This window comes from Pinus tabuliformis, chromosome 1_1, assembly GCF_031772625.1.
Source record: "Pinus tabuliformis cultivar Carrire ecotype Pingquan chromosome 1_1, CPIR1, whole genome shotgun sequence".
In the NCBI taxonomy this organism is placed as follows: Eukaryota; Viridiplantae; Streptophyta; class Pinopsida; order Pinales; family Pinaceae; genus Pinus; species Pinus tabuliformis.
In genome coordinates, this window is record NC_142297.1 from 722,646,942 (window position 1) to 722,674,883 (window position 27,942).

The 27,942-nt window shown below is 37.6% G+C and overlaps 1 pseudogene; it reads left to right on the forward strand.

Moving 5' to 3' along the window:
* The first annotated feature begins 1,797 nt into the window (after positions 1-1,797).
* Positions 1,798-27,942, forward strand: part of LOC149215930 (heterogeneous nuclear ribonucleoprotein 1-like) — a 307,019-nt pseudogene continuing 280,874 nt past the window's right edge.

A 27,942-nucleotide genomic window follows, 5' to 3' on the forward strand; every position in this document is an offset into this window, starting at 1 on the left:
CTGATGGTGGAGAATTCGAGGTAAGGGCCCATAAATGAAGGGGACACCTTCCTACAAATCCTCTAGCTTGTTCTCCCACGAATTTGGCTGCCAAGTGCTCATTAAGACCTTCAATTTTGTCTCCAAGTTGACCAAAAAGGCTACACAAAGCACCCATTAGACTTGTTGGCATAATGACTAACCAAATTCACTCTATTAACATAAATATAATCAAAAACATGCAATAAACTAATGAGAATGGTGGATTAAGTCAAATTAGGAAGTTGAATGAGCCCAAATAATTGTCCATTTTTGGGGCTCATCAATAACAATGAAGAAGTCATCAATGAAAAACTACCATTTGTGACTCCAGAGAAAGAGCAGGTTGTTTTAGATATTGACAATGAAAGGATATTAGATTTATCCTTGTTGAAAAAAAATGTCGATGAAAATCTGCGGTCGGTGGCTCTTGAGAAAAAACAAGTTTTTGGAGATATAGAATCTCTTTTTTTTTATTTTTTTTCAGAAGAAAAAGCGTAATATATTCATATAAGAAAATTACATAGAGCAAATGCAAGAAGCATATGCAGAAACATTCATATAAAGAGATTACATAGAGCAAATGCATGAAGCATATGCAGAAACGTGGACCGAGCCACATGCAAATCTGCTAAAACAGATCCCAAATAAAGCCCCGAAAGGCCAATATTGCCCCCCAGACAGGGCAATCCATCTATAAGGTGCAGAAGAGGCACCAAGAAACCAAGCAGATAAGCATCTGAAGAAAGAGCAACAAGATCTGTCCGCCCAAAATGGAGGGAGAGGCACGAAATGAGGAAGAGAGCAGCAAAAGAAGCCACTCCTTCCCCGCCCCCTCAAACTCTCCACCCGATTCAGACGAGAAACAGAGGAAGAATGCTGCCACAATCAACCGCATCTGCCTGCAGAAAAGACCAATGGGGACATCCATAGAAGCGGCACGAAACAGGGCAGAGGCACCGCTATTCCCTCAACGCTCCAACAGATATGCCGTGGCCAGAACAGACCTAACTGCCGCCGAGAAGGAGAAGACCCACCGGAGCAGAGGCGTCACCGGGGGCAGAGGCGACAAGGGGAGCCACCTCGCCCCCGCTCCTGCCCGCCGCTTCTGCTCGCCCTCCTGCTCACGCTCCTGTTCGCCCTACCGCGTCTGCTCGCCCTTCCGCTTCTGCCCTCCTGCTCGCCCTTACTCGCCGCTCTTACTCGCCCTCCTGCTCATGCTCCTGCTCGTCCCTTCCGCTTCTACGCTCCGCCCCTGCTAGCCGCTTCTACTCGCCCTCCTGCTCACACTTCTGCTCGCCCTACCGCGTCTGCTCACCCTTCCACTTCTGCCCTCCTGCTCGCCCCTGCTCGCCCTCCTGCTCTCGCTCCTGCTCGCCCCTTCCGCTTCTGCCCTCCTGCTCGCCCCTGCTCGCCCTCCTGCTCACGCTCCTGCTCGCCCTACCGCATCTGCTCGCCCTTCCACTTCTGCCCTCCAACCCTTCTGCTTCTGCCCTCCGCTTGTGTCACGGCAAGCTTCCTCCGCCCCAAAAATCCTGCCCCTGCGTTTTCTCTAGAGTCACTAACCGACAATATTTCATTCGCCCCAATAACCCCACCTCTGTGATTCTATGGCCCGGAAACTCTGCCCCTGAAACTCCGCCAGCCCCGGAATCTAATATTTGCAGTATTTCTAATGAAAACTGTATCAAATGCATACCGGAGATTTCAGAATCTATACAAGAGGATATAGTGCAAGTGCTTAGTAGAGAAGAGAGGAATTTGAATTCAGACCAAGAAATGGAGTTCTCATCTAGGAAGAGAAAGGCAGAAGAGAACAGCCCTGTGGTTTTGAAGGTGGAACATGCACGGAAGTTTCTAGAGGCCTTTACCAATGAGCAACTATTAGAGATTGTGCAGGAGGATGCGAAAGAACATTGGGATGTCAGGGAGCAAGTGCGAAGAATAGCAAACAAGAACAAGGCTGTCAGAAAATTGTTCATGCGGGGTCTCAGCTGGGAGACAAATTCAGAGTCACTCAAGGCAGTCTTCTCCCAATTTGGTGAATTGGTTGAAAGCGTTGTCATCGTGAACAAGAGCACCGACAAGAGTAAGGGTTACGGCTTCGTTATCTTTACTGACATTGATGGTGCCGTCAACGCCTTGAAGGAGCCCAACAAAAGTATTGATGGCCGCATGGCAGTGAGCCAGTTTGCCTTGGTTGGCATTCGCCCCTCGCAACCCCACATCAACATTAATGCGCGGAGGATTTACATGGGCAACGTTCTGGAGGGCATGGAGGCCGATTGTCTTTTTTAGTTTTTTTTCTCAGTACGGTGATATCAAAGAGGGGCCACTTGGGTTTAATAATTAGATGGGCAAGTCGAGGGGATACACCCTCTTTATTTTCAAAATAGTGGAGGCAGCCAAACTTGCTCTGGAGGGGCCAGTCGAGACAATAGACGATGGGCATCAACTGTCTTACAAGCTGGCAATTGAAAACCATACTGTGAAGTCCCGTAGGGTCAATTTGATGACAATTGACAATGGCTCCGATATTCAATCATTCAATCAGACTGGAATGCAAGTTGGCATTATTGCTGCGAATAGTTTTGATAATTCGTTCTTCGGGGTTAACCAGGGTTGGAATCTATTGGCACAACCGCCACATCAAGGTTGGAGCGTGCCCAACTCTAATGCCAATCACGTTGTCGATGTTAATGCCAATTATAACTTCATGAATAAAAAATCTCCTCCATGTCAATATGCGGTTAGTCAAGTTGGCGGTTATGGCTGGGGTCAATCGTCGGCAGGAAATGGGTGTGCTTATGGATCTCAGCCGACTCCAGTCGCACTTGAGCAATTAAACCAACAGGCCACTGTTCTGCTAGCGAAGCGACAAATCTGTGGGCACTATTCCCACTACGACAAATAATATGAAAACCCGCTCAAAGACCCCACTGTCGTCTGTCACTGCGTTTGCTGACCTCGCTCTTAACTCTGCCTCCGCTATGCTCTTTAGCATCGTATCACCCAATGCGACATTTAATCAACGCTGGTCAAACAGCGTGACCCAAGCATCCTTTAGATCACGTTCTTTGATATTTTTTTTATTTGTTATAAACTATTTTATAATAAAGTTAATATAGTTTTAATAAAAAAAATTATTATATTAAGAAAAACAGTATTTAATTTTTTTTTTATCATTATATATAAAAAAAATAAAAAAATAAAATAAAATCTAAGGAAATATTACTGATGAGCTATAAGAGGACGGCTAGATTAGATACATCGGGACAAGATGACAGATACTAATAAAGCTTTGAGGACAAAGCTTCCGAAGGAAAGGGCTATGTTATGAATATAATTCATAACAAATGACATAAATAAAATTTATGTAAATATTAAATAATCAAATATTAGTTATGTTAATAATCATTAAGTTAAGTGAAAAGGAAAAGGAATGTCTAAAAGACATGCCTACTCATGAAAGGTCACTTGCTGAGGTATAAAAGCAGGGCCTTATTTTAACACTCAAATCATCTTATATCAATTTGTACATTTTATAAATATCAATAAATTATTATTATTTAATACCTGTATGTATTTTTTACATTCAAGTCTACAAGCTATCAGTTTTCTTGCTTCAGCCATAGTTTTTATGTTACAGATATATACAACATGAGATCCAATGGCAACATTATGCTCCTCTTCTTGACATTGACATGTATAGGTTTCCAATGATTGAGAATGAATAAATCAATAAGCAAGTCGAAGATTTGCTTGAGAAAGGAATCATCCAACCAAGTACTTTTCCATGTAGATTGCCCATTGTACCCGTACTAAACAAAGATTGTATGTGGAGGACGAGTGTGGTTTTTTAGGAATTGAACAAGGTCATGGTGAAGAATCCTTACATCAAATCATAATTTTTGAAGTTTATATTTGAAAATTTGCTTTAAAAACAAGACAAGGTCTATTTGAATGGCTAGTCACGTCCTTTGCGCTTTGTAATGCTCCTACTACTTTCATGAGAGTTATGAATGGTGTATTTAGGCCATTCATAGATGATTTTGTAATAGACTATTTTAGATAACATCTTGATTTCAAGTCAAAATTTGGAAGATCATGTAATGCATGTTAGGAAAGTCTTGGATGATTTGAAAAAAGAGAGTGTGTTTCAAGATGTCAAAATGTGAATATAGTAAAACATTTTTAGTTTATTTAGACTATATTGTAGGAAGTGGTGAATTGAAAATTGATCCCCCTAAAATTTAAGACATGCTGAAATGGATTAAGATTAATAATGTAAGAGAAGTTAGGAGCTTCTTAGGAGTAGTTCTGTATTGAAGGAAGTTAATTAATAACTTTTCATTTATTACATCTCCTTTACATGCTTTGATAAGCATTAAATATGCCTTTCAATGGGGAGGCAAACAACAAAATGTCTTCAAAAATTTGAAAGAGAAGATCAATACAACCCCAGTTTTGGCATTGCTAGATTTACAACCATTCAATATTGAAATTGGTGCAAATGATTACGCGATGATGTACTGTGAACACAACAAAGAAACCAATTTGTTACCATTTTGAGACTTTCAATGGTGCAATAAGAAACTATACTACCTTTGACAAATAATTGTATGCTTTGGTTCAAAGTGTGAAGAAGATGGGCAAAGAGACAATCATCCATACATATCATCAAATTTTACAGTATCTTCAAGCACAATCCAAGCTACAACAATTACATAATTTTCGGTGGGTGGAATTCTCGCAACAATTCCATTTGGTCGTAAGGTATAAGAAATGTATACAAAACAAAGTTGTTGATATATTGTCAAGACTTTCGATTATTGCATTCATTGTTTTACAACATAGTTCTGTAGTTCATGAAATTTATATCAAACAATATGCTAGAGATGAAAATTTCAAGGATGTATAGAAACATTAATCCAAGGTACTCAAGTAGACGAATTGAATTGTTGTTATTGACCTTAGATGAATGAAAGTGTGTCCAAATATGTAAAATGATGTGTCATGTGTGATACTAACAAACCAAGTAACAAAAAAATTGGTTTGTACATCCCACTTTCTATACCTTCTCGTCAATGGGAAAGTGTGTTTGAGGATTTTGTAGTTGATTTACTTGTCTCTTGAAAAGGTCATGATTACTTGTATGTGGTAGTGGAAATATTTAGCAAAATGTGCCTTGATGTGCTGTAAGAAATAGGTGACAGTAGCAAAGACTGCACATATGTCCTCTTAGAATATTTGGGTTCATTTTGGTTTTGCCTACATCCATTGTATCTCATCGAGATTCTCACTTCCCTGGGAAGTTTTGATCAACTTTATTTGTGTTAATGGACACCAAGCTTTAGAATTTTTTTTTTTTTTCATCCATAGACCAATGAACAAGCATAAGTGGTCATCAAGACAACGATACATTTATTATGAAGGGTATTGTAGCAAAAATACCAAGCTTTGGGATAAATAATTGCATTATGTACAACGTGCATATAATCGTGCCACACATTCTTCAATATAGAGGTCTCTTTTCTCGTTTTGAGATGTGTTTTGGATATTTTCCCAAGTCTCCTTTGGACTTTACTTTTGGACAAGATTTAGTGGTGCTTGGACATAACGATGCATATAAAACCTCAAAATTCACTTAGAATATCCAATGGGTTCATCAAGCTATACAAGAACAATCAGGAAAGAGCCAAGCCAAGTATAAGGCTAAGCATGACAAGCATCAGGTCGATTATCATTTTCAAGTAAGTGATCAAGTTTTGCTATTTACTAGCAAAGTACATCTTAAATATAAAGGTAAACAACCCAAACCAATCAAGTATGGTCTGTTTATAATTTTGGAAAAGACTGGTGGCAATGTTTTCTTGTTAAATTTACCTCCAGATATGTAGCTATCTTGAGTGGTGAATGTTGAAAACTTGAAACTATATGAGCCTCTTATGATTATGGATGAAGATGAAAATGTTCAAGTTCCTTTAGTTGATGATTTTTCTCCTAAATACCTTGATAAGTTGTAGGAAAATGTTATTATTGACAAAAGGATTAGAAGTTTGCGAAGAGGTGATATGCAATATTTTTTTATGGGTCTAAAAAGAATACATCTAGGTAGAGTGTGATGGATGGAAATTGGAAAAGTGAGGGAGTTGTACCCTCACTTGCCAAATGAAAATCAAATTTATAGTTGTATGAAACATTTTAGTGTGGAGGATTGATCATGGAGGATTTTGACAATTGATCGATATTATTGGTCTCAAATGTTGATGAAAAGGTCTTTAAATTGAAGAGGTTGTCAAGAGGTTTGCAATGCACTTTGGATGGGCTCAAATGAATATTGTATGCAGAAATTATGGCATTGGGAAGTTGAAGGCAAAATAGGGGTGGTACTGACATGTGGCATGGTGATTGGTTGACATATGGACCAATTGACAACTAACACATGGATAAATTGAAAGGTTCTTAAATGACACTTTATGGGTAAAGGTTGAAATTCCCAAAGGATTTGAAAATATAATATTTTACCATCCCAACCATTAAATATTTTGGAACTTTGTGCCTCATATGGATTGACATCAATAAAGTCAAAGATGGTTCTCTTGTACTTTTTTTCTTTTTGTGCTACTCATGTATATTATGTGTTTAACCATGATACTTTTTATGGTATTAAAAATCCCATATTTTATGCCATGCCATGTCAAAACGTAAGAGGATAAATTATTGGATTTGAATCATGATCTCCTCCACAAAAGTTCAACAACTTACCACTAGACCATAGGCAATTACATTAATATATATATTGGAGCAAATTTCATTTGAAGAGGACACAACAATGCTTTTTAGTAAGATAAAGGCCATAAAGCCTTTTTATTTGTAGGAATAATTCAAAGAGAGTGTTCCAATAGTGCTATAGTCTTCCTAGAAGTGCCCTAAAGATATTTTTATTGTAGATTGGAGATTCTTTTGATGTAAGAAGACATATTGATGTATTTTTTTGGTCTTTCTAATGTATCGGATGCTTACTTGAAATAGACATAGATGCATTAAAATCAAATATCATGATTATGAAAGATATGAAAGCCATGAAGAAATGTAAAAGTGGTGATGCAACATCACTCTTTTTTTGTATATACAAGTTTATTTTATTTTATTTATGGTTAAAAGTCAAACATTTTTCAACAATGGTATTAAAGACCAAATATCACGATTACAAAAAGACATGAAAAAACATGTTGAAATGCAAAACGTTAAAATTCAAACATTTTTCAACAATGACATTAGAAAACCAAACATCATGACATGAGAAATAAAAAACTTAGCATTTAAAGTTTTTCTACTTTCTATCTCTTTTCTAGTTTTTTTTTTTGTCAATCAAGATGCTTTCATTAGATTATCAAAAAGATGTCGAGTACAAAATTCATCTCAACAGGCCCCTTTCCCTCATTCTGACTAGACTTGTTGAGATTGGGACCTAAAGGAAAACATAGACAAACAATGACATTCTTTATTTCCAATAGGCCTATTAGCCTTGGCATACATAGACAAAACATAAGAGAACCCTGAATAGGAGGCAACATATTAAGGAGGTGGGTTGGGAGGAATGACAGGAGGAGCAACAAAGTAGCCCATGTGTTCATGCATGTGAAATTCAATATGCTCCACCCTTGCTTCCAAGTTGCGGAGGTGGTCGTTGGTGCGTTGATGTTGGCGTCGAAGACTATCCAGCTGTTCCAGAATTTTGTTTTGACTATACTGGCTATCGTTGATGTAAGCTACCAACTCGTTACGATCCTCATATTTATGCTCCCTCAAAATGTCCATGTTCACCTGGACGTTGCGCTGCTGGGCCGCAATGGACTCGAGGGTGGCTGGAGCAATCACATGGCTTGGGGAATGGGTTGGAGAGATAGCAGATGCCTCCTTTGTTTCCTGATTTTGTTAGATGTGTTTGCGGGCGAATGATTGCCTGGGTTCGGCTGCTCAACATGGTGGTGATTGCCTCCCCTCGATGAGGGTGTCCCCTTTGATGTGACATGATGTCGAGCCGAGGCTGCCAGAGGAAGGGAGAGGCTGGAAAACAGGAACCACAAGAATCATGTATGACCCAATATTCAAACTTGCAAAAACACCACTGCCGAGATATATAACACCATGCAATACAACACCATACAAGAATCCTGGTGGATGACATGAGATTGCAGTCCCAGGGCGCGCCTAAGCGTGGGGCTTTCCTCCACACCCAAAACTGGCCGATAAAAACACCCCAACCCTTGGACACAAAGAATTCCCACCACCTGTTTGACACCGTGCTCTTAGACTCGCCTTTGTGGTTGCTGAGGGGCGCAGTGCGACTATGGACTATTGATTTGGGGTAGCATCGAATGTGCTTTAAGCCTCAAATTTTACAGGGAGGCTTAGGCACAGGTCTTCCAAAGAACCCATAAAGCGTTTTCAGAAATTCCACCGAGAAATGATTTTATTAAAATAATTAATATTTTTAATGGGGTTCCTAAGTTTAAAGTTAGGAAAATTAAAATGTTAATGGGTATTAATCTAATCAGGGGTGAAACTTCTAGAAAAAGCCATGGATCAAGTCAAAACGATTTGAGCCTGTCTAGTCAATTTAATGTCTTAAATTGCTCTACATAAATTATCAATCCGGGTATCGTAAGCTGATGAAGTGTGGTGCACTATATGTGCTTAGTTAACCTTTCTCTTACTTCGTTGTTTTATAGTTTATGTTGTTTTTGGGATTTTTGTTCTAACATGCAATAATCAAATAATGAGAAAATGACTATGAGACCAAGTATCCTTGCTGCAGCAAAAGGACAAGATGATTCTATCACGTCATTAGTTCATTAGAAGGCTATGTGCATCACTAATCTACAATCAACTTGAAAGCATGCAGTGATTCAAACTGTACATTAAACTTGCAAAGAAAGAGCTTGAAAGAAATAACTTGAAATGAAACTGAAAGCAAAACATAAAAACCACTTTCTAATGGCACTAGTCACTACTCATGCTGCTGCAAAAAAAGGTAAGAAAATCACTTTAAAAACCAATGATAATGTTTATCTCTTCCTAACTCTCTACTTCCAACACATAGTACTATGTAAAACACGATTAGGAAGTAGCTAAAGATGAGTTTAAAAAGTGATCAAAAATGAGAAAAATCTACTTTAAAGACTAGTTATAATGTTCAGCTCTTCCTAACTCTCTGCTTCTAACACATAGTACTGTGTAAAACACGATTAGGAAGTAGTTAAAGATTAGTCTAAAAAGTACTCAAAGCCAGCTGTAATTTATTAGTATTCTGATCTCTAAAAGATGAACAATTTGTGATAAAGAGACCATCAATATGTTAGCAGACAACTTTGAGAAACTAAACTAGAAATCAAGCTAGAAAAATAAAATAAAGGCAACAACTTATGAATATGACAACTGAAAATACCATTAGAGATAAAGCAAATACAACAAAGACACACAATCCCGGGAGAAAATAACTTGCATAAATTAAAATTGCATGAATGAAAATCTAATCTACCTTACATTCTACAAAGCAATATTTACAAAATGAAATCTAATCTACTTACATCCTAATATGCTCCATGACATCTACTTCACATCTTCTTCCATGTTGAGAACATAAAAGCTTTATTCAATTTCTTCAAAAGTGCAAAATACAACAAAGCTCTCCAAAGCTTTCAAAAGCCATGGGACTAACAAACTAAAAGGACTAAGAAAAGACTAAAGGAAAGACTAGCAAATGAAGGAGAGAGATCTCCTATTTATACAAAAAGATGAGAGCCATCTCATTAATGATAATCCATGAATCTCTCCCTCTACCTCTAGAGTCCTAATCAAAATAGGAACTGATAAGACACATGTCTTTTTAGAGTTACAATACAATTAGGAGATGTGACAAATATCCTCATGATCCCATGATTCTTTCCAACCAAATTCGAATTTGGCCTTAGAGTGCCACATAAGGGTCTTCTAGAAGCCTCCTTTCAACCTACACATGTCAACAAACTCAACCCATTTGTTAGGTACAAGCATATGCACATTATTTTCTAATGTTTAACCACAAATTCACTTAAAAGGCTTAGAAATAATAAAGATTGGAAAAACATAAAGGTGGCTCAATGATAATGAAAGTGGGATGAATGTGGTGACATAGTAGTCAAATGGAGGTGAAATGGAGGTGATATAATAGACATAATAGTGAAAGTGTAATGGAAATGAATGACATTTTCAAGACTCAAAATACCCCCCAACTGAAGCTATTGCATGTCCTCATGCAATATATATTACATTAACTCTTTTGATCCTTGAGCTTTGGCTTAACTTTGCATGATATCATTTGATAACTTCATATTTTTGCAAAGTGTTTCACTTGAATTGCAACATGGTTGGTTCTTGTGTTACAACCATTTTTTTTTTTGTTGCCTTCTATTTTAATATTTGAACTTTGCATAATGATATTTTGATTATTGTTGCAAAGTATATCTTTATTGGATTGCATGATGGTTGGTTCTTGTGTGACAACCATGATTTTGTTTGTATCCAATTTATCCTTTAAGCACTTTTTCAAAAGCCATTGTATGCTCATAATAGCAATGTAATAATTAATATAAGTTGGAAGTATGTGAGCTCCTGAATATGATATGGACATGGAAAGATATGAATATGAATGTATTCCCCCCCCCCCCCCCCAAACTGATGGTATTGGCAATTTTATGAAATGAGGAAGAGAAATGTTTTTCCAACAATTATCATTCTAGCTTTTTATGGAATTCTATGGTTAAATGTTAGAAAATGTCGTACCTTCACTTACCCTTTGGAATGGATGAGTTGTATGTGTGGTGGCTGAAAACTTCTGATCATATTCTTCTTCAAGTGGCTGAACAAGAGGAGTCATGGATAGAGAGATAAGATGGCTTTTTATTGCTTCTACTAAAACTTGCTGAATCTGCTCCAAAATGCTGAAAATAATAGTCTTCATGTCTTCAAAACTCATTGGCACAATTCCTACTATGTGAAAAGATGTTCTGATGTTGAACATAGTAGGAAATTGTTGGCTTAGTGGCCATTAATGGATGCCACTAGTCAACATGAGAACTCTCACCATTGATGACAATGAGAGTCAAGATGCCCAAACACATCTTGCTAGGTACGAATGAATTTGCTGATGTCGAGTCACCTAGAAGATCTAACGAACAAGGGACATTAATGTATTCCCATTGTTTGTCAGCATGAGGACTTGCCATTAATGCATGCAAGCCTCAAGGTGTTTTTACAAAGAATTTAGACTCAAAGGACTATGGACTCAATAATTTGCATTGAAGCAGGGCTTATTTGCAAAATGAAAATGACAAGGAATGGAAGGTGAAAATGGAAAATGGCAATGGAGAGTAGAAATGATAATAGGCAATAAGCATGTGAATGAGCCTCTTGCTTTTATTTCTGGGTTATGAATGGACAAAAAGAGATGGAAAGTGTATGTGAATGAAAATGGAAAATCTGGAGTGAAATGGGATGATTGGTTTATTATGAGGTATGGATGTGATGGATGGATATGATGGAGACAAAAGTATCTGAAAGTTTTTTCAAGTGTTTGGATCTGATTTTGCATCAGCATATTTCCTCTTTGTTGCTGATCATCCTCTTATGAAACAAATTGGTCTCTTAGAGAGACACCATTCTCTTGTAGCCATTTGTCCTTCCTCTTGGAACCTGCAAAAAAACTAATACTTCTTCTGCAATGGAATGTAAGATTATCAAAGGAGAGAGGTGATCAATCTCTCTAGTTATGATATTTACACACAAAACAAAGAATTTGTATTAATGAAACAAGTTCTCAAAGGAAAAATCAAAAGAATTTATACCTGCTTTGGAATTAGTGCCTCAAGTTGATGTTGCTTATTTTCAGCAATTTATTTCATTATTTGCCATTTCAAACTCTAATGATATATTTCTCATTGTATAGATCTTGTTGAGATCTTTCCAATGGTACTTAAATCATCAAAATCTGATTTTGTGTGAAAAAGATAAGCTGATTTGAACAATGAGGTTTTTCTGGCTGCGGAATCAGAGAATAGCTGCGGAATCAGAGAATAGCTGCGGAATTGGACTTTAGCTGCGGAATGTGCACAGTTCTGTAGCTAAAAATCTTGGATACAAAGTTAGCCATTCATCTTTCATTATCAGTCCAAAATTAATCAATACCTTCAGAAAAGTGAAAAAATAACTTGTTCATTTCATTGATTCAAAATTATTATTTTTTCTTGACATGCAGCGACTTAGTGTGGCGACTCAATGTGGCGACTTTGTGATAACACACAATTTGACTTCCCTTTGACCGGGGTCTTTTTCATCAAATTTGACCGAATGAATAGGACACCATCCATGTACTGACACTTCCCTAGCTACCCATGTGACTTGTTTTGCCTGATGACACCTGCAACCTAGAGTTTAACAAAACAGTTGCGGAATTTGTGATTGGCTGCGGAAACGTTGTATTGGCTGTGGAAAGTGCAGAGTGTAGAAAGTGCTGTGAAATGGAGTGGCTGTGCGCGTGGAAGAGAAAAAAAAAATGTGGAGGAGTGAATGAAATGCATGGAACTCTTCAGAATCTTCTTCTTCACTGGGAGGTTGATTTAGGTCCAGAAACGGTCTTCTTCGAGTCCCCATCTGTGTATAAATATTTGCGAAACTTTAAATTTGGCAAGAAAGAATTGTGAATGCTTTTTGATGAACCTCACCCTCAAGAGTGTCATCCAAGTCCTAGCAATTCTACCAAAGCCATAACATGGAGAAATGTTTATGATATTGAAACACTTGTCATAACAGTTGCTGGTAGAAAAGCGAGTTCCTTTAATCACTCCAGGACGGTCACTTGTGATTAGTACTGTGCTGTGCTCTGAAGTGCTTCCCCCGCCTATGACTGGAGTCACGCGCTCGAATCTCGCAGAAACGATGAAGAACAAGAAGAAAAACGTGCACTTCGCAGTAACGAAATACAAGGGAAGAATGTGAAGATGAATTGTAGTTTGCAGCGGGAGTTATGCGACTGTGAAGAGCCGTATGTAATTGGCTTACCTAACAGAGCCGTCTTCGATTTGGACTGTTCAAAACAGGTATTAATGATTTGCAAGGGCAGAAGACGTACTATTTCAAACAACCAAAGCGCACCGTGTAGACTTGGCTGCCAAGAAAAACGGATCTGAGTAGATTTCCCAGGGAAAACGAAATATGGTCACAATTGTTTAAAAAAAACACTGATTTTTTCACGCACGGCAGTCAAAAAGGGACTCCAAAGAACCGAGGATTTCTCCCAGACCACCACGAATTTTCTCAAACGGTTTCTGGGTTATCTAATCAACCCACCTAGAAAAAAAACCCATGTTTTAGTTTGTTGAAATTCGTCTCTGTTTGGGAGAATCAAATGTGTGAAGTTTGACGTTTTTTTTTTCAGGTTTACGTTTTTTTCTGAGTTAAAAGTTCTGCATTCGGCTGTGAAATTGATTTTGAATTTTTTTTATATGGAATACTTTGGAGGAGAGGCAGCTGGAGGATCTGATCAAGAAGCATTCCGAGTTCATTAGCTACCTCATTTATTTGTGGACTGAGACTCAGAAAAATTGCATCCATTCAAAGTTAAGAATTCAATAGCAGGTTTGGATACATGACCAGCACCAAGAATAAGAACTGCAAATTTCTTATTAGAATTCTCTTTTATTCGCAATGAATTATCCTTCGACACTCTATTTCTTACAGAAGACTCCTTTATTTCCTTTTTCATGCCCAATTTCCACGCTCATTATCAGAGTTAGCGACAGCAGCCAGCAAGTCCACAATATGAGCCAGGAGATCCTTGCATTTTTAAAACAACGACTTAGGAATTTTGTTGAATTTACAGCTCAGGTTGTTTATATCACAGGTTTTGTAGGTGGCGGAAATCTAAGTGGCAGCAATTGAGCTTATTGATTCATTCTAATTCAGATCAATCTCCAAATAATTATGGTGAACGCTGAACTCATCCCATGAAGTAGACCTGTAATCTGATGGATATAATGGCAGAGGAAATTGGCTCCAACAGTAAGAGGATTTGACCCCTGAAATAAGATAAAATTCAGCTAACAAATTTGTCCTTTTGTCAGCAAATGTAATCAGCTTACATGCTCTCGCCCTTGGAGAAAAATGACTACTCTGCCCTTAATAATTTAATGAATCACCAGAGGCTACCTTCAAGAATTCGACCCTATGTTTCTAATCGATAATGTAGCTATCCAAAGGTGAAGTCAACTCAAAAATCTGCCACTAAATGATGAATGCCTCCTACAGAAATCAATAGGTCAAAGCTTGAACAGGGAGGCATATTTTTTTTATTGAAGCCACAGTGAAAACTAAGAATGGAGATAGCCATAGATTGTTTTTCTCTCTTTTTTTCTTCTTCTCTGAAATTGTAAAATTTTATAAAAAGGATTAATGATTTTCAATTTCAGGCAGCAAATACATCAAGAAAAACATGTTAAAAACAAGACTTTGACTGAGGTCCTAGGCTGATTTTTCACCGATCTAAGATGAGTGACTAGGATAGGATCCATGTCGGGACAATTCTGGAGATGCCCATGTGGTCGGTTTTTTCATTAGATGCCCGTAACCTGCTAAACCTTGAAACAGCTGCGGAATTGTCAGATAGCTGCGGAATCAGGGCAGTTTCCGCAGCTAAGTTGCAAAACCTTATTTGAACAAGATACAGTGTTTTGAAGACCACTACAAAGCATAACCAGAAAATTTTGGACAATTTGAACCTATCAAAGCAGTTGAGTTTCATTTTTTCATTTTTTTTTTTATTGAATCAATTGAAATGTTGAAGTTTATTTTGTCTCCTATTTTTTTTTTTTTTTAACAATTCTTTTTCTGATCCTCCAGATCACACAGAGTGCAGGAGGAGAGCATACTCAAGAATTATTATTTTGTCTTTTTTTTACTTAACAATCCTTTTTCTGATCCTCCAGATCACACAAAGTGCAAGAGGAGAGCATACTCAAGGATTATTAATTTTTTTTTTTTAGACGTAAGAAATAAGGTCTCCTAATTGCACTTCCCCGGCAACGGCGCCAAAATGTCTAGTCAATTTAATGTCTTAAATTGCTCTACATAAATTATCAATCCGGGTATCGTAAGCTGATGAAGTGTGGTGCACTATATGTGCTTAGTTAACATTTCTCTTACTTCGTTGTTTTATAGTTTATGTTGTTTTTGGGATTTTTGTTCTAACATGCAATAATCAAATAATGAGAAAATGACTATGAGACCAAGTATCCTTGCTACAGCAAAAGGACGAGATGATTCTATCACGTCATTAGTTCATTAGAAGGCTATGTGCATCACTAATCTACAATCAACTTGAAAGCATGCAGTAATTCAAACTGTACATTAAACTTGCAAAGAAAGAGCTTGAAAGAAATAACTTGAAATCAAACTGAAAGCAAAACATAAAAACCACTTTCTAATGGCACTAGTCACTACTCATGCTGCTGCAGAAAAAGGTAAGAAAATCACTTTAAAAACCAATGATAATGTTTATCTCTTCCTAACTCTCTACTTCCAACACATAGTACTGTGTAAAACACGATTAGGAAGTAGCTAAAGATGAGTTTAAAAAGTGATCAAAAATGAGAAAAATCTACTTTAAAGACTAGTTATAATGTTCATCTCTTCCTAACTCTCTGCTTCCAACACATAGTACTGTGTAAAACATGATTAGGAAGTAGTTAAAGATTAGTCTAAAAAGTACTCAAAGCCAGCTGTAATTTATTAGTATTCTGATCTCTAAAAGATGAACAATTTGTGATAAAGAGACCATCAATATGTTAGCAGACAACTTTGAGAAACTAAACTAGAAATCAAGCTAGAAAAATAAAATAAAGGCAGCAACTTATGAATATGACAACTGAAAATACCATTAGAGATAAAGCAAATACAACAAAGACACACAATCCTGGGAGAAAATAACTTGCATAAATTAAAATTGCATGAATGAAAATATAATCTACCTTACATTCTACAAAGCAATATTTACAAAATGAAATCTAATCTACTTACATCCTAATATGCTCCATGACATCTACTTCACATCTCCTTCCATGTTGAGAACATCAAAGCTTTATTCAATTTCTTCAAAAGTGCAAAATACAACAAAGCTCTCCAAAGCTTTCAAAAGCCATGGGACTAACAAACTAAAATGACTAAGAAAAGACTAAAGGAAAGACTAGCAAATGAAGGAGAGAGATCTCCTATTTATACAAAAAGATGAGAGCCATCTCATTAATGATAGTCCATGAATCTCTCCCTCTACCTCTAGAGTCCTAATCAAAATAGGAACTGATAAGACACACGTCTTTTTAGAGTTACAATACAATTAGGAGATGTGACACATATCCTCATGATCCCATGATTTTTTCCAACCAAATTCGAATTTGGCCTTAGAGTGCCACATAAGGGTCTTCTAGAAGCCTCCTTTCAACCTACACATGTCAACAAACTCAACCCATTTGTTAGGTACAAGCATATGCACGTTATTTTCTAATGTTTAACCACAAATTCACTTAAAAGGCTTAGAAATAATAAAGATTGGAAAAACATAAAGGTGGCCCAATGATAATGAAAGTGGGATGAATGTGGTGACATAGTAGTCAAATGGAGGTGATATAATGGACATAATAGTGAAAGTGTAATGGAAATGAATGACATTTTCAAGACTCAACATACCCCCCAACTGAAGCTATTGCATGTCCTCATGCAATATATATTACATTAACTCTTTTGATCCTTGAGCTTTGGCTTAACTTTGCATGATATCATCTGATAACTTCATATTTTTGCAAAGTGTTTCACTTGAATTGCAACATGGTTGGTTCTTGTGTTACAACCATTTTTTTCTTTTGTTGCCTTCTATTTTGATATTTGAACTTTGCATAATGATATTTTGATTATTGTTGCAAAGTATATCTTTATTGGATTGCATGATGGTTGGTTCTTGTGTGACAACCATGATTTTGTTTGTATCCAATTTATCCTTTAAGCACTTTTTCAAAAGCCATTGTATGCTCATAATAGCAATGTAATAATTAATATAAGTTGGAAGTATGTGAGCTCCTGAATATGATATGGACATGGAAAGATATGAATATGAATGTATTCCCCCCTCCAAACTGATGGTATTGGCAATTTTATGAAATGAGGAAGAGAAATGTTTTTCCAACAATTATCATTCTAGCTTTTTATGGAATTCTATGGTTAAAAGTTAGAAAATGCCGTACCTTCACTTACCCTTTGGAATGGATGAGTTGTATGTGTGGTGGCTGAAAACTTCTGATCATATTCTTCTTCAAGTGGCTGAACAAGAGGAGTCATGGATAGAGAGATAAGATGGCTTTTTATTGCTTCTACTAAAACTTGCTGAATCTGCTCCAAAATGCTGAAAATAATAGTCTTCATGTCTTCAAAACTCATTGGCACAATTCCTACTATGTGAAAAGATGTTCTGATGTCGAACATAGTAGGAAATTGTTGGCTTAGTGGCCATTAATGGATGCCACTAGTCAACACGAGAACTCTCACCATTGATGACAATGAGAGTCAAGATGCCCAAACACATCTTGCTAGGTACGAATGAATTTGCTGATGTCGAGTCACCTAGAAGATCTAACGAACAAGGGACATTAATGTATTCCCATTGTTTGTCAGCATGAGGACTTGCCATTAAGGCATGCAAGCCTCAAGGTGTTTTTACAAAGAATTTAGACTCAAAGGACTATGGACTCAATAATTTGCATTGAAGCAGGGCTTATTTGCAGAATGAAAATGACAAGGAATGGAAGGTGAAAATGGAAGATGGCAATGGAGAGTAGAAATGATAATGGGCAATAAGCATGTGAATGAGCCTCTTGCTTTTATTTGTGGGTTATGAATGGACAAAAAGAGATGGAAAGTGTATGTGAATGAAAATGGAAAATATGGAGTGAAATGGGATGATTGGTTTATTATGAGGTATGGATGTGATGGATGGATATGATGGAGACAAAAGTATCTGAAAGTTTTTTCAAGTGTTTGGATCTGATTTTGCATCAGCATATTTCCTCTTTGTTGCTGATCATCCTCTTATGAAACAAATTGGTCTCTTAGAGAGACACCATTCTCTTGTAGCCATTTGTCCTTCCTCCTGGAACCTGCAAAAAAACTAATACTTCTTCTGCAATGGAATGTAAGATTATCAAAGGAGAGAGGTGATCAATCTCTCTAGTTATGATATTTACACACAAAACAAAGAATTTGTATTAATGAAACAAGTTCTCAAAGGAAAAATCAAAAGAATCTATACCTGCTTTGGAATTAGTGCCTCAAGTTGATGTTGCTTCTTTTCAGCAATTTATTTCATTATTTTCCATTTCAAACTCTAATGATATATTTCTCATTGTATAGATCTTGTTGAGATCTTTCCAATGGTACTTAAATCATCAAAATCTGATTTTGTATGAAAAAGATAAGCTGATTTGAACAATGAGGTTTTTCTGGCTGCGGAATCAGAGAATAGCTGCGGAATCAGAGAATAGCTGCGGAATTGGACTTTAGCTGCGGAATGTGCACAGTTCTGTAGCTAAAAATCTTGGATACAAAGTTAGCCATTCATCTTTCATTATCAGTCCAAAATTAATCAATACCTTCAGAAAAGTGAAAAAATAACTTGTTCATTTCATTGATTCAAAATTATTATTTTTCTTGACATGCAGCGACTTAGTGTGGCGACTTTGTGATAACACACAATTTGACTTCCCTTTGACCGGGGTCTTTTTCATCAAATTTGACCGAATGAATAGGACACCATCCATGTACTGACACTTCCCTAGCTACCCATGTGACTTGTTTTGCCTGATGACACCTGCAACCTAGAGTTTAACAAAACAGCTGCGGAATCTGTGATTGGCTACGGAAACGCTGTATTGGCTGCGGAAAGTGCAGAGTGTAGAAAGTGCTGTGAAATGGAGTGGTTGTGCGCGTGGAAGAGAAAAAAAAAAAATGTGGAGGAGTGAATGAAATGCATGGAACTCTTCAGAATCTTCTTCTTCACTGGGAGGTTGATTTAGGTCCAGAAACGGTCTTCTTCGAGTCCCCATCTGTGTATAAATATTTGCGAAACTTTAAATTTGGCAAGAAAGAATTGTGAATGCTTTTTGATGAACCTCACCCTCAAGAGTGTCATCCAAGTCCTAGCAATTCTACCAAAGCCATAACATGGAGAAATGTTTATGATATTGAAACACTTGTCATAACAGTTGCTGGTAGAAAAGCGAGTTCCTTTAATCACTCCAGGACGGTCACTTGTGATTAGTACTGTGCTGTGCTCTGAAGTGCTTCCCCCGCCTATGACTGGAGTCACGCACTCGAATCTCGCAGAAACGATGAAGAACAAGAAGAAAAACGTGCACTTCGCAGCAACGAAATACAAGGGAAGAATGTGAAGATGAATTGTAGTTTGCAGCGGGAGTTATGCGGCTGTGAAGAGTCGTATGTAATTGGCTTACGTAACAGAGCCGTCTTCGATTTGGACTGTTCAAAACAGGTATTAATGATTTGCAAGGGCAGAAGACGTACTATTTCAAACAACCAAAGCGCACCGTGTATGACTTGGCTGCCAAGAAAAACAGATCTGAGCAGATTTCCCAGGGAAAACGAAATATGGTCACAATTGTTTAAAAAAAACACTGATTTTTTCACGCACGGCAGTCAAAAAGGGACTCCAAAGAACCGAGGATTTCTCCCAGACCGCCACGAATTTTCTCAAACGGTTTCTGGGTTATCTAATTAACCCACCTAGAAAAAAAACCCATGTTTTAGTTTGTTGAAATTCGTCTCTGTTTGGGAGAATCAAAGGTGTGAAGTTTGACGTTTTTTCAGGTTTACGTTTTTTTCTGAGTTAACAGTTCTGCATTCGGCTGTGAAATTGATTTTGAATTTTTTTTATATGGAATACTTTGGAGGAGAGGCAGCTGAAGGATCTGATCAAGAAGCATTCCGAGTTCATTAGCTACCTCATTTATTTGTGGACTGAGACTCAGAAAAATTGCATCCATTCAAAGTTAAGAATTCAATAGCAGGTTTGGATACATGACCAGCACCAAGAATAAGAACTGCAAATTTCTTATTAGAATTCTCTTTTATTCGCAATGAATTATCCTTCGACACTCTATTTCTTACAGAAGACTCCTTTATTTCCTTTTTCATGCCCCAATTTCCACGCTCATTATCAGAGTTAGCTACAGCAGCCAGCAAGTCCACAATATGAGCCAGGAGATCCTTGCATTTTTAAAACAACGACTTAGGAATTTTGTTGAATTTATAGCTCAGGCTGTTTATATCACAGGTTTTGTAGGTGGCGGAAATCTAAGTGGCAGCAATTGAGCTTATTGATTCATTCTAATTCAGATCAATCTCCAAATAATTATGGTGAATGCTGAACTCATCCTATGAAGTAGACCTGTAATCTGATGGATATAATGGCAGAGGAAATTGGCTCCAACAGTAAGAGGATTTGACCCCTGAAATAAGATAAAATTCAGCTATTTGTCCTTTTGTCAGCAAATGTAATCAGCTTACATGCTCTCGCCCTTGGAGAAAAATGACTACTCTGCCCTTAATAATTTAATGAATCACCAGAGGCTACCTTCAAGAATTCGACCCTATGTTTCTAATCGATAATGTAGCTATCCAAAGGTGAAGTCAACTCAAAAATCTGCCACTAAATGATGAATGCCTCCTACAGGAATCAATAGGTCAAAGCTTGAACAGCAAGGCATATTTTTTTTATTGAAGCCACAGTGAAAACTAAGAATGGAGATAGCCATAGATTGTTTTTCTCTCTTTTTTTTTTCTTCTCTGAAATTGTAAAATTTTATAAAAAGGATTAATGATTTTCAATTTCAGGCAGCAAATACTTCAAGAAAAACATGTTAAAAACAAGACTTTGACTGAGGTCCTAGGCTGATTTTTCACCGATCTGAGATGGGTGACTAGGATAGGATCCATGTGGAGACAATTCTGGAGATGCCCATGTGGTCGGTTTTTTCATTAGATGCCTGTAACCTGCTAAACCTTGAAACAGCTGTGGAATTGTCAGCTAGCTGCGGAATTGTCAGATAGCTGCGGAATCAGGGCAGTTTCCGCAGCTAAGTTGCAAAACCTTATTTGAACAAGATACAGTGTTTTGAAGACCACTACAAAGCATAACCAGACAATTTTGGACAATTTGAACCTATCAAAGCAGTTGAGTTTCATTTTTTCATTTTTTTTTTATTGAATCAATTGAAATGTTGAAGTTTATTTTGTCTCCTATTTTTTTTTTTTAACAATTCTTTTTCTGATCCTCCAGATCACACAGAGTGCAGGAGGAGAGCATACTCAAGAATTATTATTTTGTCTTTTTTTTACTTAACAATCATTTTTCTGATCCTCTAGATCACACAAAGTGCAAGAGGAGAGCATACTCAAGGATTATTAATTTTTTTTTTTTAGATGTAAGAAATAAGGTCTCCTAATTACACTTCCCCGGCAACGGCGCCAAAATGTCTAGTCAATTTAATGTCTTAAATTGCTCTACATAAATTATCAATCCGGGTATCGTAAGCTGATGAAGTGTGGTGCACTATATGTGCTTAGTTAACCTTTCTCTTACTTCGTTGTTTTATAGTTTATGTTGTTTTTGGGATTTTTGTTCTAACATGCAATAATCAAATAATGAGAAAATGACTATGAGACCAAGTATCCTTGCTGCAACAAAAGGACGAGATGATTCTATCACGTCATTAGTTCATTAGAAGGCTATGTGCATCACTAATCTACAATCAACTTGAAAGCATGCAGTAATTCAAACTGTACATTAAACTTGCAAAGAAAGAGCTTGAAAGAAATAACTTGAAATGAAACTGAAAGCAAAACATAAAAACCACTTTCTAATGGCACTAGTCACTACTCATGCTGCTGCAAAAAAAGGTAAGAAAATCACTTTAAAAACCAATGATAATGTTTATCTCTTCCTAACTCTCTGCTTCCAACACATAGTACTGTGTAAAACACGATTAGGAAGTAGCTAAAGATGAGTTTAAAAAGTGATCAAAAATGAGAAAAATCTACTTTAAAGACTAGTTATAATGTTCAGCTCTTCCTAACTCTCTGCTTCCAACACATAGTACTGTGTAAAACACGATTAGGAAGTAGTTAAAGATTAGTCTAAAAAGTACTCAAAGCCAGCTGTAATTTATTAGTATTCTGATCTCTAAAAGATGAACAATTTGTGATAAAGAGACCATCAATATGTTAGCAGACAACTTTGAGAAACTAAACTAGAAATCAAGCTAGAAAAATAAAATAAAGGCAGCAACTTATGAATATGACAACTGAAAATACCATTAGAGATAAACCAAATACAACAAAGACACACAATCCCGGGAGAAAATAACTTGCATAAATTAAAATTGCATGAATGAAAATCTAATCTACCTTACATTCTACAAAGCAATATTTACAAAATAAAATCTAATCTACTTACATCCTAATATGCTCCATGACATCTACTTCACATCTCCTTCCATGTTGAGAACATCAAAGCTTTATTCAATTTCTTCAAAAGTGCAAAATACAACAAAGATCTCCAAAGCTTTCAAAAGCCATGGGACTAACAAACTAAAAGGACTAAGAAAAGACTAAAGGAAAGACTAGCAAATGAAGGAGAGAGATCTCCTATTTATACAAAAAGATGAGAGCCATCTCATTAATGATAGTCCATGAATCTCTCCCTCTACCTCTAGAGTCCTAATCAAAATAGGAACTGATAAGACACATGTCTTTTTAGAGTTACAATACAATTAGGAGATGTGACACATATCCTCATGATCCCATGATTCTTTCCAACCAAATTCGAATTTGGCCTTAGAGTGCCACATAAGGGTCTTCTAGAAGCCTCCTTTCAACCTACACATGTCAACAAACTCAACCCATTTGTTAGGTACAAGCATATGCACATTATTTTCTAATGTTTAACCACAAATTCACTTAAAAGGCTTAGAAATAATAAAGATTGGAAAAACATAAAGGTGGCCCAATGATAATGAAAGTGGGATGAATGTGGTGACATAGTAGTGAAATGGAGGCGAAATGGAGGTGATATAATGGACATAATAGTGAAAGTGTAATGGAAATGAATGACATTTTCAAGACTCAACAAAGCCTTTGATTAAGATGTAATCTAGGCCATTGGTTGTCCAACAGAAAGATATAAGAAGGGGCTTGAGGGTCATTTGGAAGACACAGAGAGATTGAGAAAATCGATTTTCTGAACTGAGAAGTTCTCAAGAGGAAAATCGATTGAGGAGATCTTGTCGCAGAGGGGTAGTGAAAATTCGGGAGAAGGAATTTCCGGAGAGTACAAGGTAGAGAGAGGACAGACAGACGTCCAGAGGAAGGCTAACGCTGACACACACAGTGTTGACGCACAGACAACTCAGTCCTTGAGGGGAAGTCGAGTTTCTGCTGAGGAAGTCGAAGTTTAGTTACCAGAAGCCAGGGTGTGAGTCTGGGAGGCAGAAAGGCGATTTCTCAGCCAGTAGAGGATCCAGAGGAGAGGCAACATAATACCCAAGAGGGGTGATGTAGTTCTGCATAGAGGCCATGCAGAGGGTGACGTAGAGCCTCCAAAGCAAAAGGATCAGTCACTGATTCTCCAGTGATAGGGTGAGATCATTTCACCACTTTTGTTCAATATTCTCTCTATATCGGATTACTAGTTGAGCATCCTAGAATTGTATTCAGAATTTTTTCCGGCATAATAAACCCTCATAGCTACTGCACCGGTTTTTCCGCATTGGGTTTTTCCTGGGATGTTTTGTCCAAAAATAACTGTGTCTTGTGTGTTGTATTTTTCTTTCTTGCTCACTGTTTTGTTTCCACATATACGTAAACTAAGTGAAGGCTGCAAATGTATTTGCTTCGATATTTACTATAGAACACAATAAATAACTTGCACGATTTAAATAAGTAGGAGAAGTAACATTAACTTGCTACAGTAGGGATTTCAACTTAGGAATTCTTACATGGTATCAAAGCTAGTGCAAGTGAGACAAGAAGACAAAAACCAGAAACGCTAGTGTAGGTGAGACAAGAAGAGCAAAACCAGAAACCCCAGCACCGAGCAGAAGGGGAAATCGAAAAGCTGCAGGAGGCAACAAGTCAAAACCCTAGAGGGTTTGAGTAGTTCTAGCTAGAGGGTCGAAAATTTGAGGTAGTCTCTCTCCAAGTGAGTTGATGGAGAGAAAGAGCTTCCAGTTTGAATTTTGCCGCAGCAAAGGGAGCAATGTCGAGCCTCAGCGTGAGGAGCAGTTGGTGGACATAGATTTTACAGTATGCAACTTTGCTGGGCTGAGCAGTAGAGGAGAAACAACTTACCAGCTCCATTAGGGAGTGCATAAGTCAGTTTAGGAGCTACACAATTGGGAGAAAGAGGGAGTTGTTCAACAATTTTCGAAGGAGATGACAACCAATGGCTTGAGGGAACATGACAGGTTGGACGGGGCTTCCAACTTATGCCATCTAGAAGGCTAGGATGACTTTCCTTCTATATGAGCATGCCCTCAAGATGTATGTTGATAATATGGTAGTTGTCCCAGTGGATGCAGATCCGTTGAAGAAGTACAGAGCTGAGATGGCTAAGGTGAAGAGGATGATCCTGGATGGAGTTAAGGATCACGTGGTGTGCCACGTTGCAAGAAAAGGGACCGCTAAGGAGATGTGGGATGCCTTGGCCACATTGTATCAGGGATCTTTTGAGCATCGGAAGATATACTTAGAGTAGAAGTTGAGATCTTCTCAGATGCAGAAGGGTGAACGTGTGGATCCATTCTTCCCGAAACTGAAGGAGACTCATGATGAGCTATCAACTGCGAGACATACACCTCAAGACTTGGAGTCAGTAAAACTGGCTCTAAATTCTGTCTCAGATGATTGGCGGCACTGGACAATGCAGCAGGGAGAACGTGTGGATCCATTCCTCACGAAACTGAAGGAGACTCGTGATGAGTAGTCAGTTGCAGGACATACACCTCAAGACTTGGAGTTAGTAAAACTAGCTCTAAATTTTGTCTCAGATGATTGACAACTATTATAGACATTTTTGGGCACTACAACCCCAAGCATGAAATGTCCATAAACCAAGGGCTCCTAAGTCCCTAAAAGTGTTGTTCTAACCCCTAAAGGAACAAGGTCAACTGATTACAGCTTCTCCCAAAAGTTCTCCATGAAAAACTGCTCAGAATTGGTCAAAACAGGATCATTTCAGCTGCTCCATAGGCAAAGTGCGTTGCATCTCACCTAAATACACTGTGTGGGTGCATTGCATTTCAAAAAGCCCTTCTATGGGGTGCGATGGGCGAGAAGTGACAAATGGCAGTGTCATTCCGCGAGGTGGAGAGGCATGGAAACTTCCAGAAACTTCTCCTGTGACACTTGCCTCTCTGAATTCGACCAAGGATGAGTAAGAGATCATCAATCTCCAAGTGGAAGCAAGAACTATCGGAGAGAAGACACTAATCAAATAACAAGCTAACTCATCTCCCTTACAGATATCTATATATGGATCCCTCATCCCAAAAAATCGAAGGCTGGAATTTTGCATATTGTAAGGAATTGCTGTTGGTTTATTGAGACAACATCAGATTGTTGGGTGATCTAAGCTTTGTATGAGGTGAAGAGGGGCTTCCTTCCTGAGAGGATGATGTTGGGTCAGAACAACTGGTTGTAACTCCCTTGGCTCTTTCTTGTTTATCAATAAAAACTATTCAAGTTTTCCTCCATACTCTTGTGTCATTTATGTTTGTTGCATTTGTATGGTCAATTTATATTTGATCCTAGATTGTTTATGATTATAGATCCATGTTCTTGTATAGGGCTATGCTACTGTGATCTTACAGGTACTCTGTGAAGCTGGGCATGCAAGGGAACAAGTAGCGAAAGACTATCAAGAGAGAGAGGAATCGAACCAGGAGATTAGCGCAATACAGAGGTTGGTCTTCTTTGTTCTTCTCTCATCTATACCTCATAAAGGAAAAATGAAATTAGCTTTAATTTGTTTGTTTCTAAGGTAGCTATCACACCTTAGTGGGATAAGCAGTTCTGTGTAGACACTTTTCCCTGTAACAAAATGGCGACTCCACTAGGGACGAATTAGTTTGTTTGTTTATCTTCCTTGTTGTCTATTTTATAAACTTACAGATGGAGCCTGAAGTCGAGCCAGGTAGCTTTCGAACTGCATTTGCTATGCAAATGCAAAGTAGATAAATACCGCTTCAGTCAATCTCTGGGATTTGTTTATAAATTAAACAACTGATTTACAAACTCTCTGATTGCCCTTTGTGATAGCTCTTAGATCCTCCTTAGATCTACCCCTGATTGTTGCATTACTGATTACCGTTTGCTCGGCCAAAACCCATGAACTGAACTGTAAACTGTGACCTGGAACCCAAGCATAGTCTTGTCTCTAGCCCAGCGTAGGTACTGTTCTGTGAATCTGAAATTCAGCGCACTTCCCGAGTGTAGTAGGTGTGCTGCATTTAAAATTCCCTGTGTTACAGGTGCGCTGATCAGACTAGGCATTGTTCAGTTTTGGTTTCTGTAGTTCATTCTTTCCAGTTCTATTCATGAATTTTGCTGCCTGTGATCAGTATATCTCTGTTTGAAACCCCTTTTCTTTGCTGTTATTCCGCCTCCTTTGTACAAAAGAACTGTAAATGTTTTTGTGTGTTTGTTGGGTCATTTTCAGTTCTCCTTTGCAAAAGTAACGTAATCATACTATCGTCCTTTGATTTGAAAGTGTCGCAAGTGTCGTTTTCAGGCATAGGAAAGAGTTTGATTGCTGTAGATAGTCGATTATCCTGTTACTATTGTATTTGGTCTGAATTTGTAATTTTTCTAGTGTTGAAAACAAGTATTCATTTCCAAATCGTAAGGTGTTGTGATTGCCTCCATTTTTGATTTCGAAAAGAAACTTGTTGATAACTGTCGCTTGAAAAGTAATTCAGATTTGTGCATCAACTTTCTTTTTATCATTTACATACTAAGAAAGTCGAAAACAAATACATGCATGTGCATTTGCATTTAGACTGTTTGATTGGTTTGATTTAGGAAAGTGCATTTAGAGTGTGCTCTTTGCTCTTTGTGAAAGAATATTGTCTCTCTTTCCTTAGTAGCTAGGATTTTCATTGCACAAAGAAGATAAAAGATTGTTTATCATCTTAGATTGCATTTTAGGAATTACACATCTACATCTTGCGGTGAACCTGAAAGGAAAACTTCATAAACAAGATCAACTATAAAATAAATTCAATGAATCTAACAACGCTTTGGAACCTAACGCACAAAATTTAGAAGTCTAGGCTAGAGATGTATTCCAGCATCGTAAAGCCTGGTAACTGTTGTTCTCACAGATGGTTGGGTGATTCCTCCACTTTGAGACGATAAGTGCCAGTACGGACTTGTGATCCCACGTACCGTCGAGTATATTTTGGGAGACCACAATAGGCTTAATCCTTTATCCATAGGAAGCCGTGTCTGCCGCCCTATTGATCGCAATGCACTAAACACAGCATTCGGGAAGATTGACTGCCGTACCGTAAAAAGTATTCTGCAGTTTTACGATTGGTTTGGTAATCCCTCTACCTAGATTTCCAGAGCAGTCCCTTTCGTTCCTTTTCAGTCTCCTTAACAGAAAAGGTCCATCTGAGCACTTGTCACTTCAGGCTCATTAAAAATCGAAGGCGACTAGAGTCATCTTTTGTTTTTTCTCGACTCTTAAAAATTGAAAAAACAAGT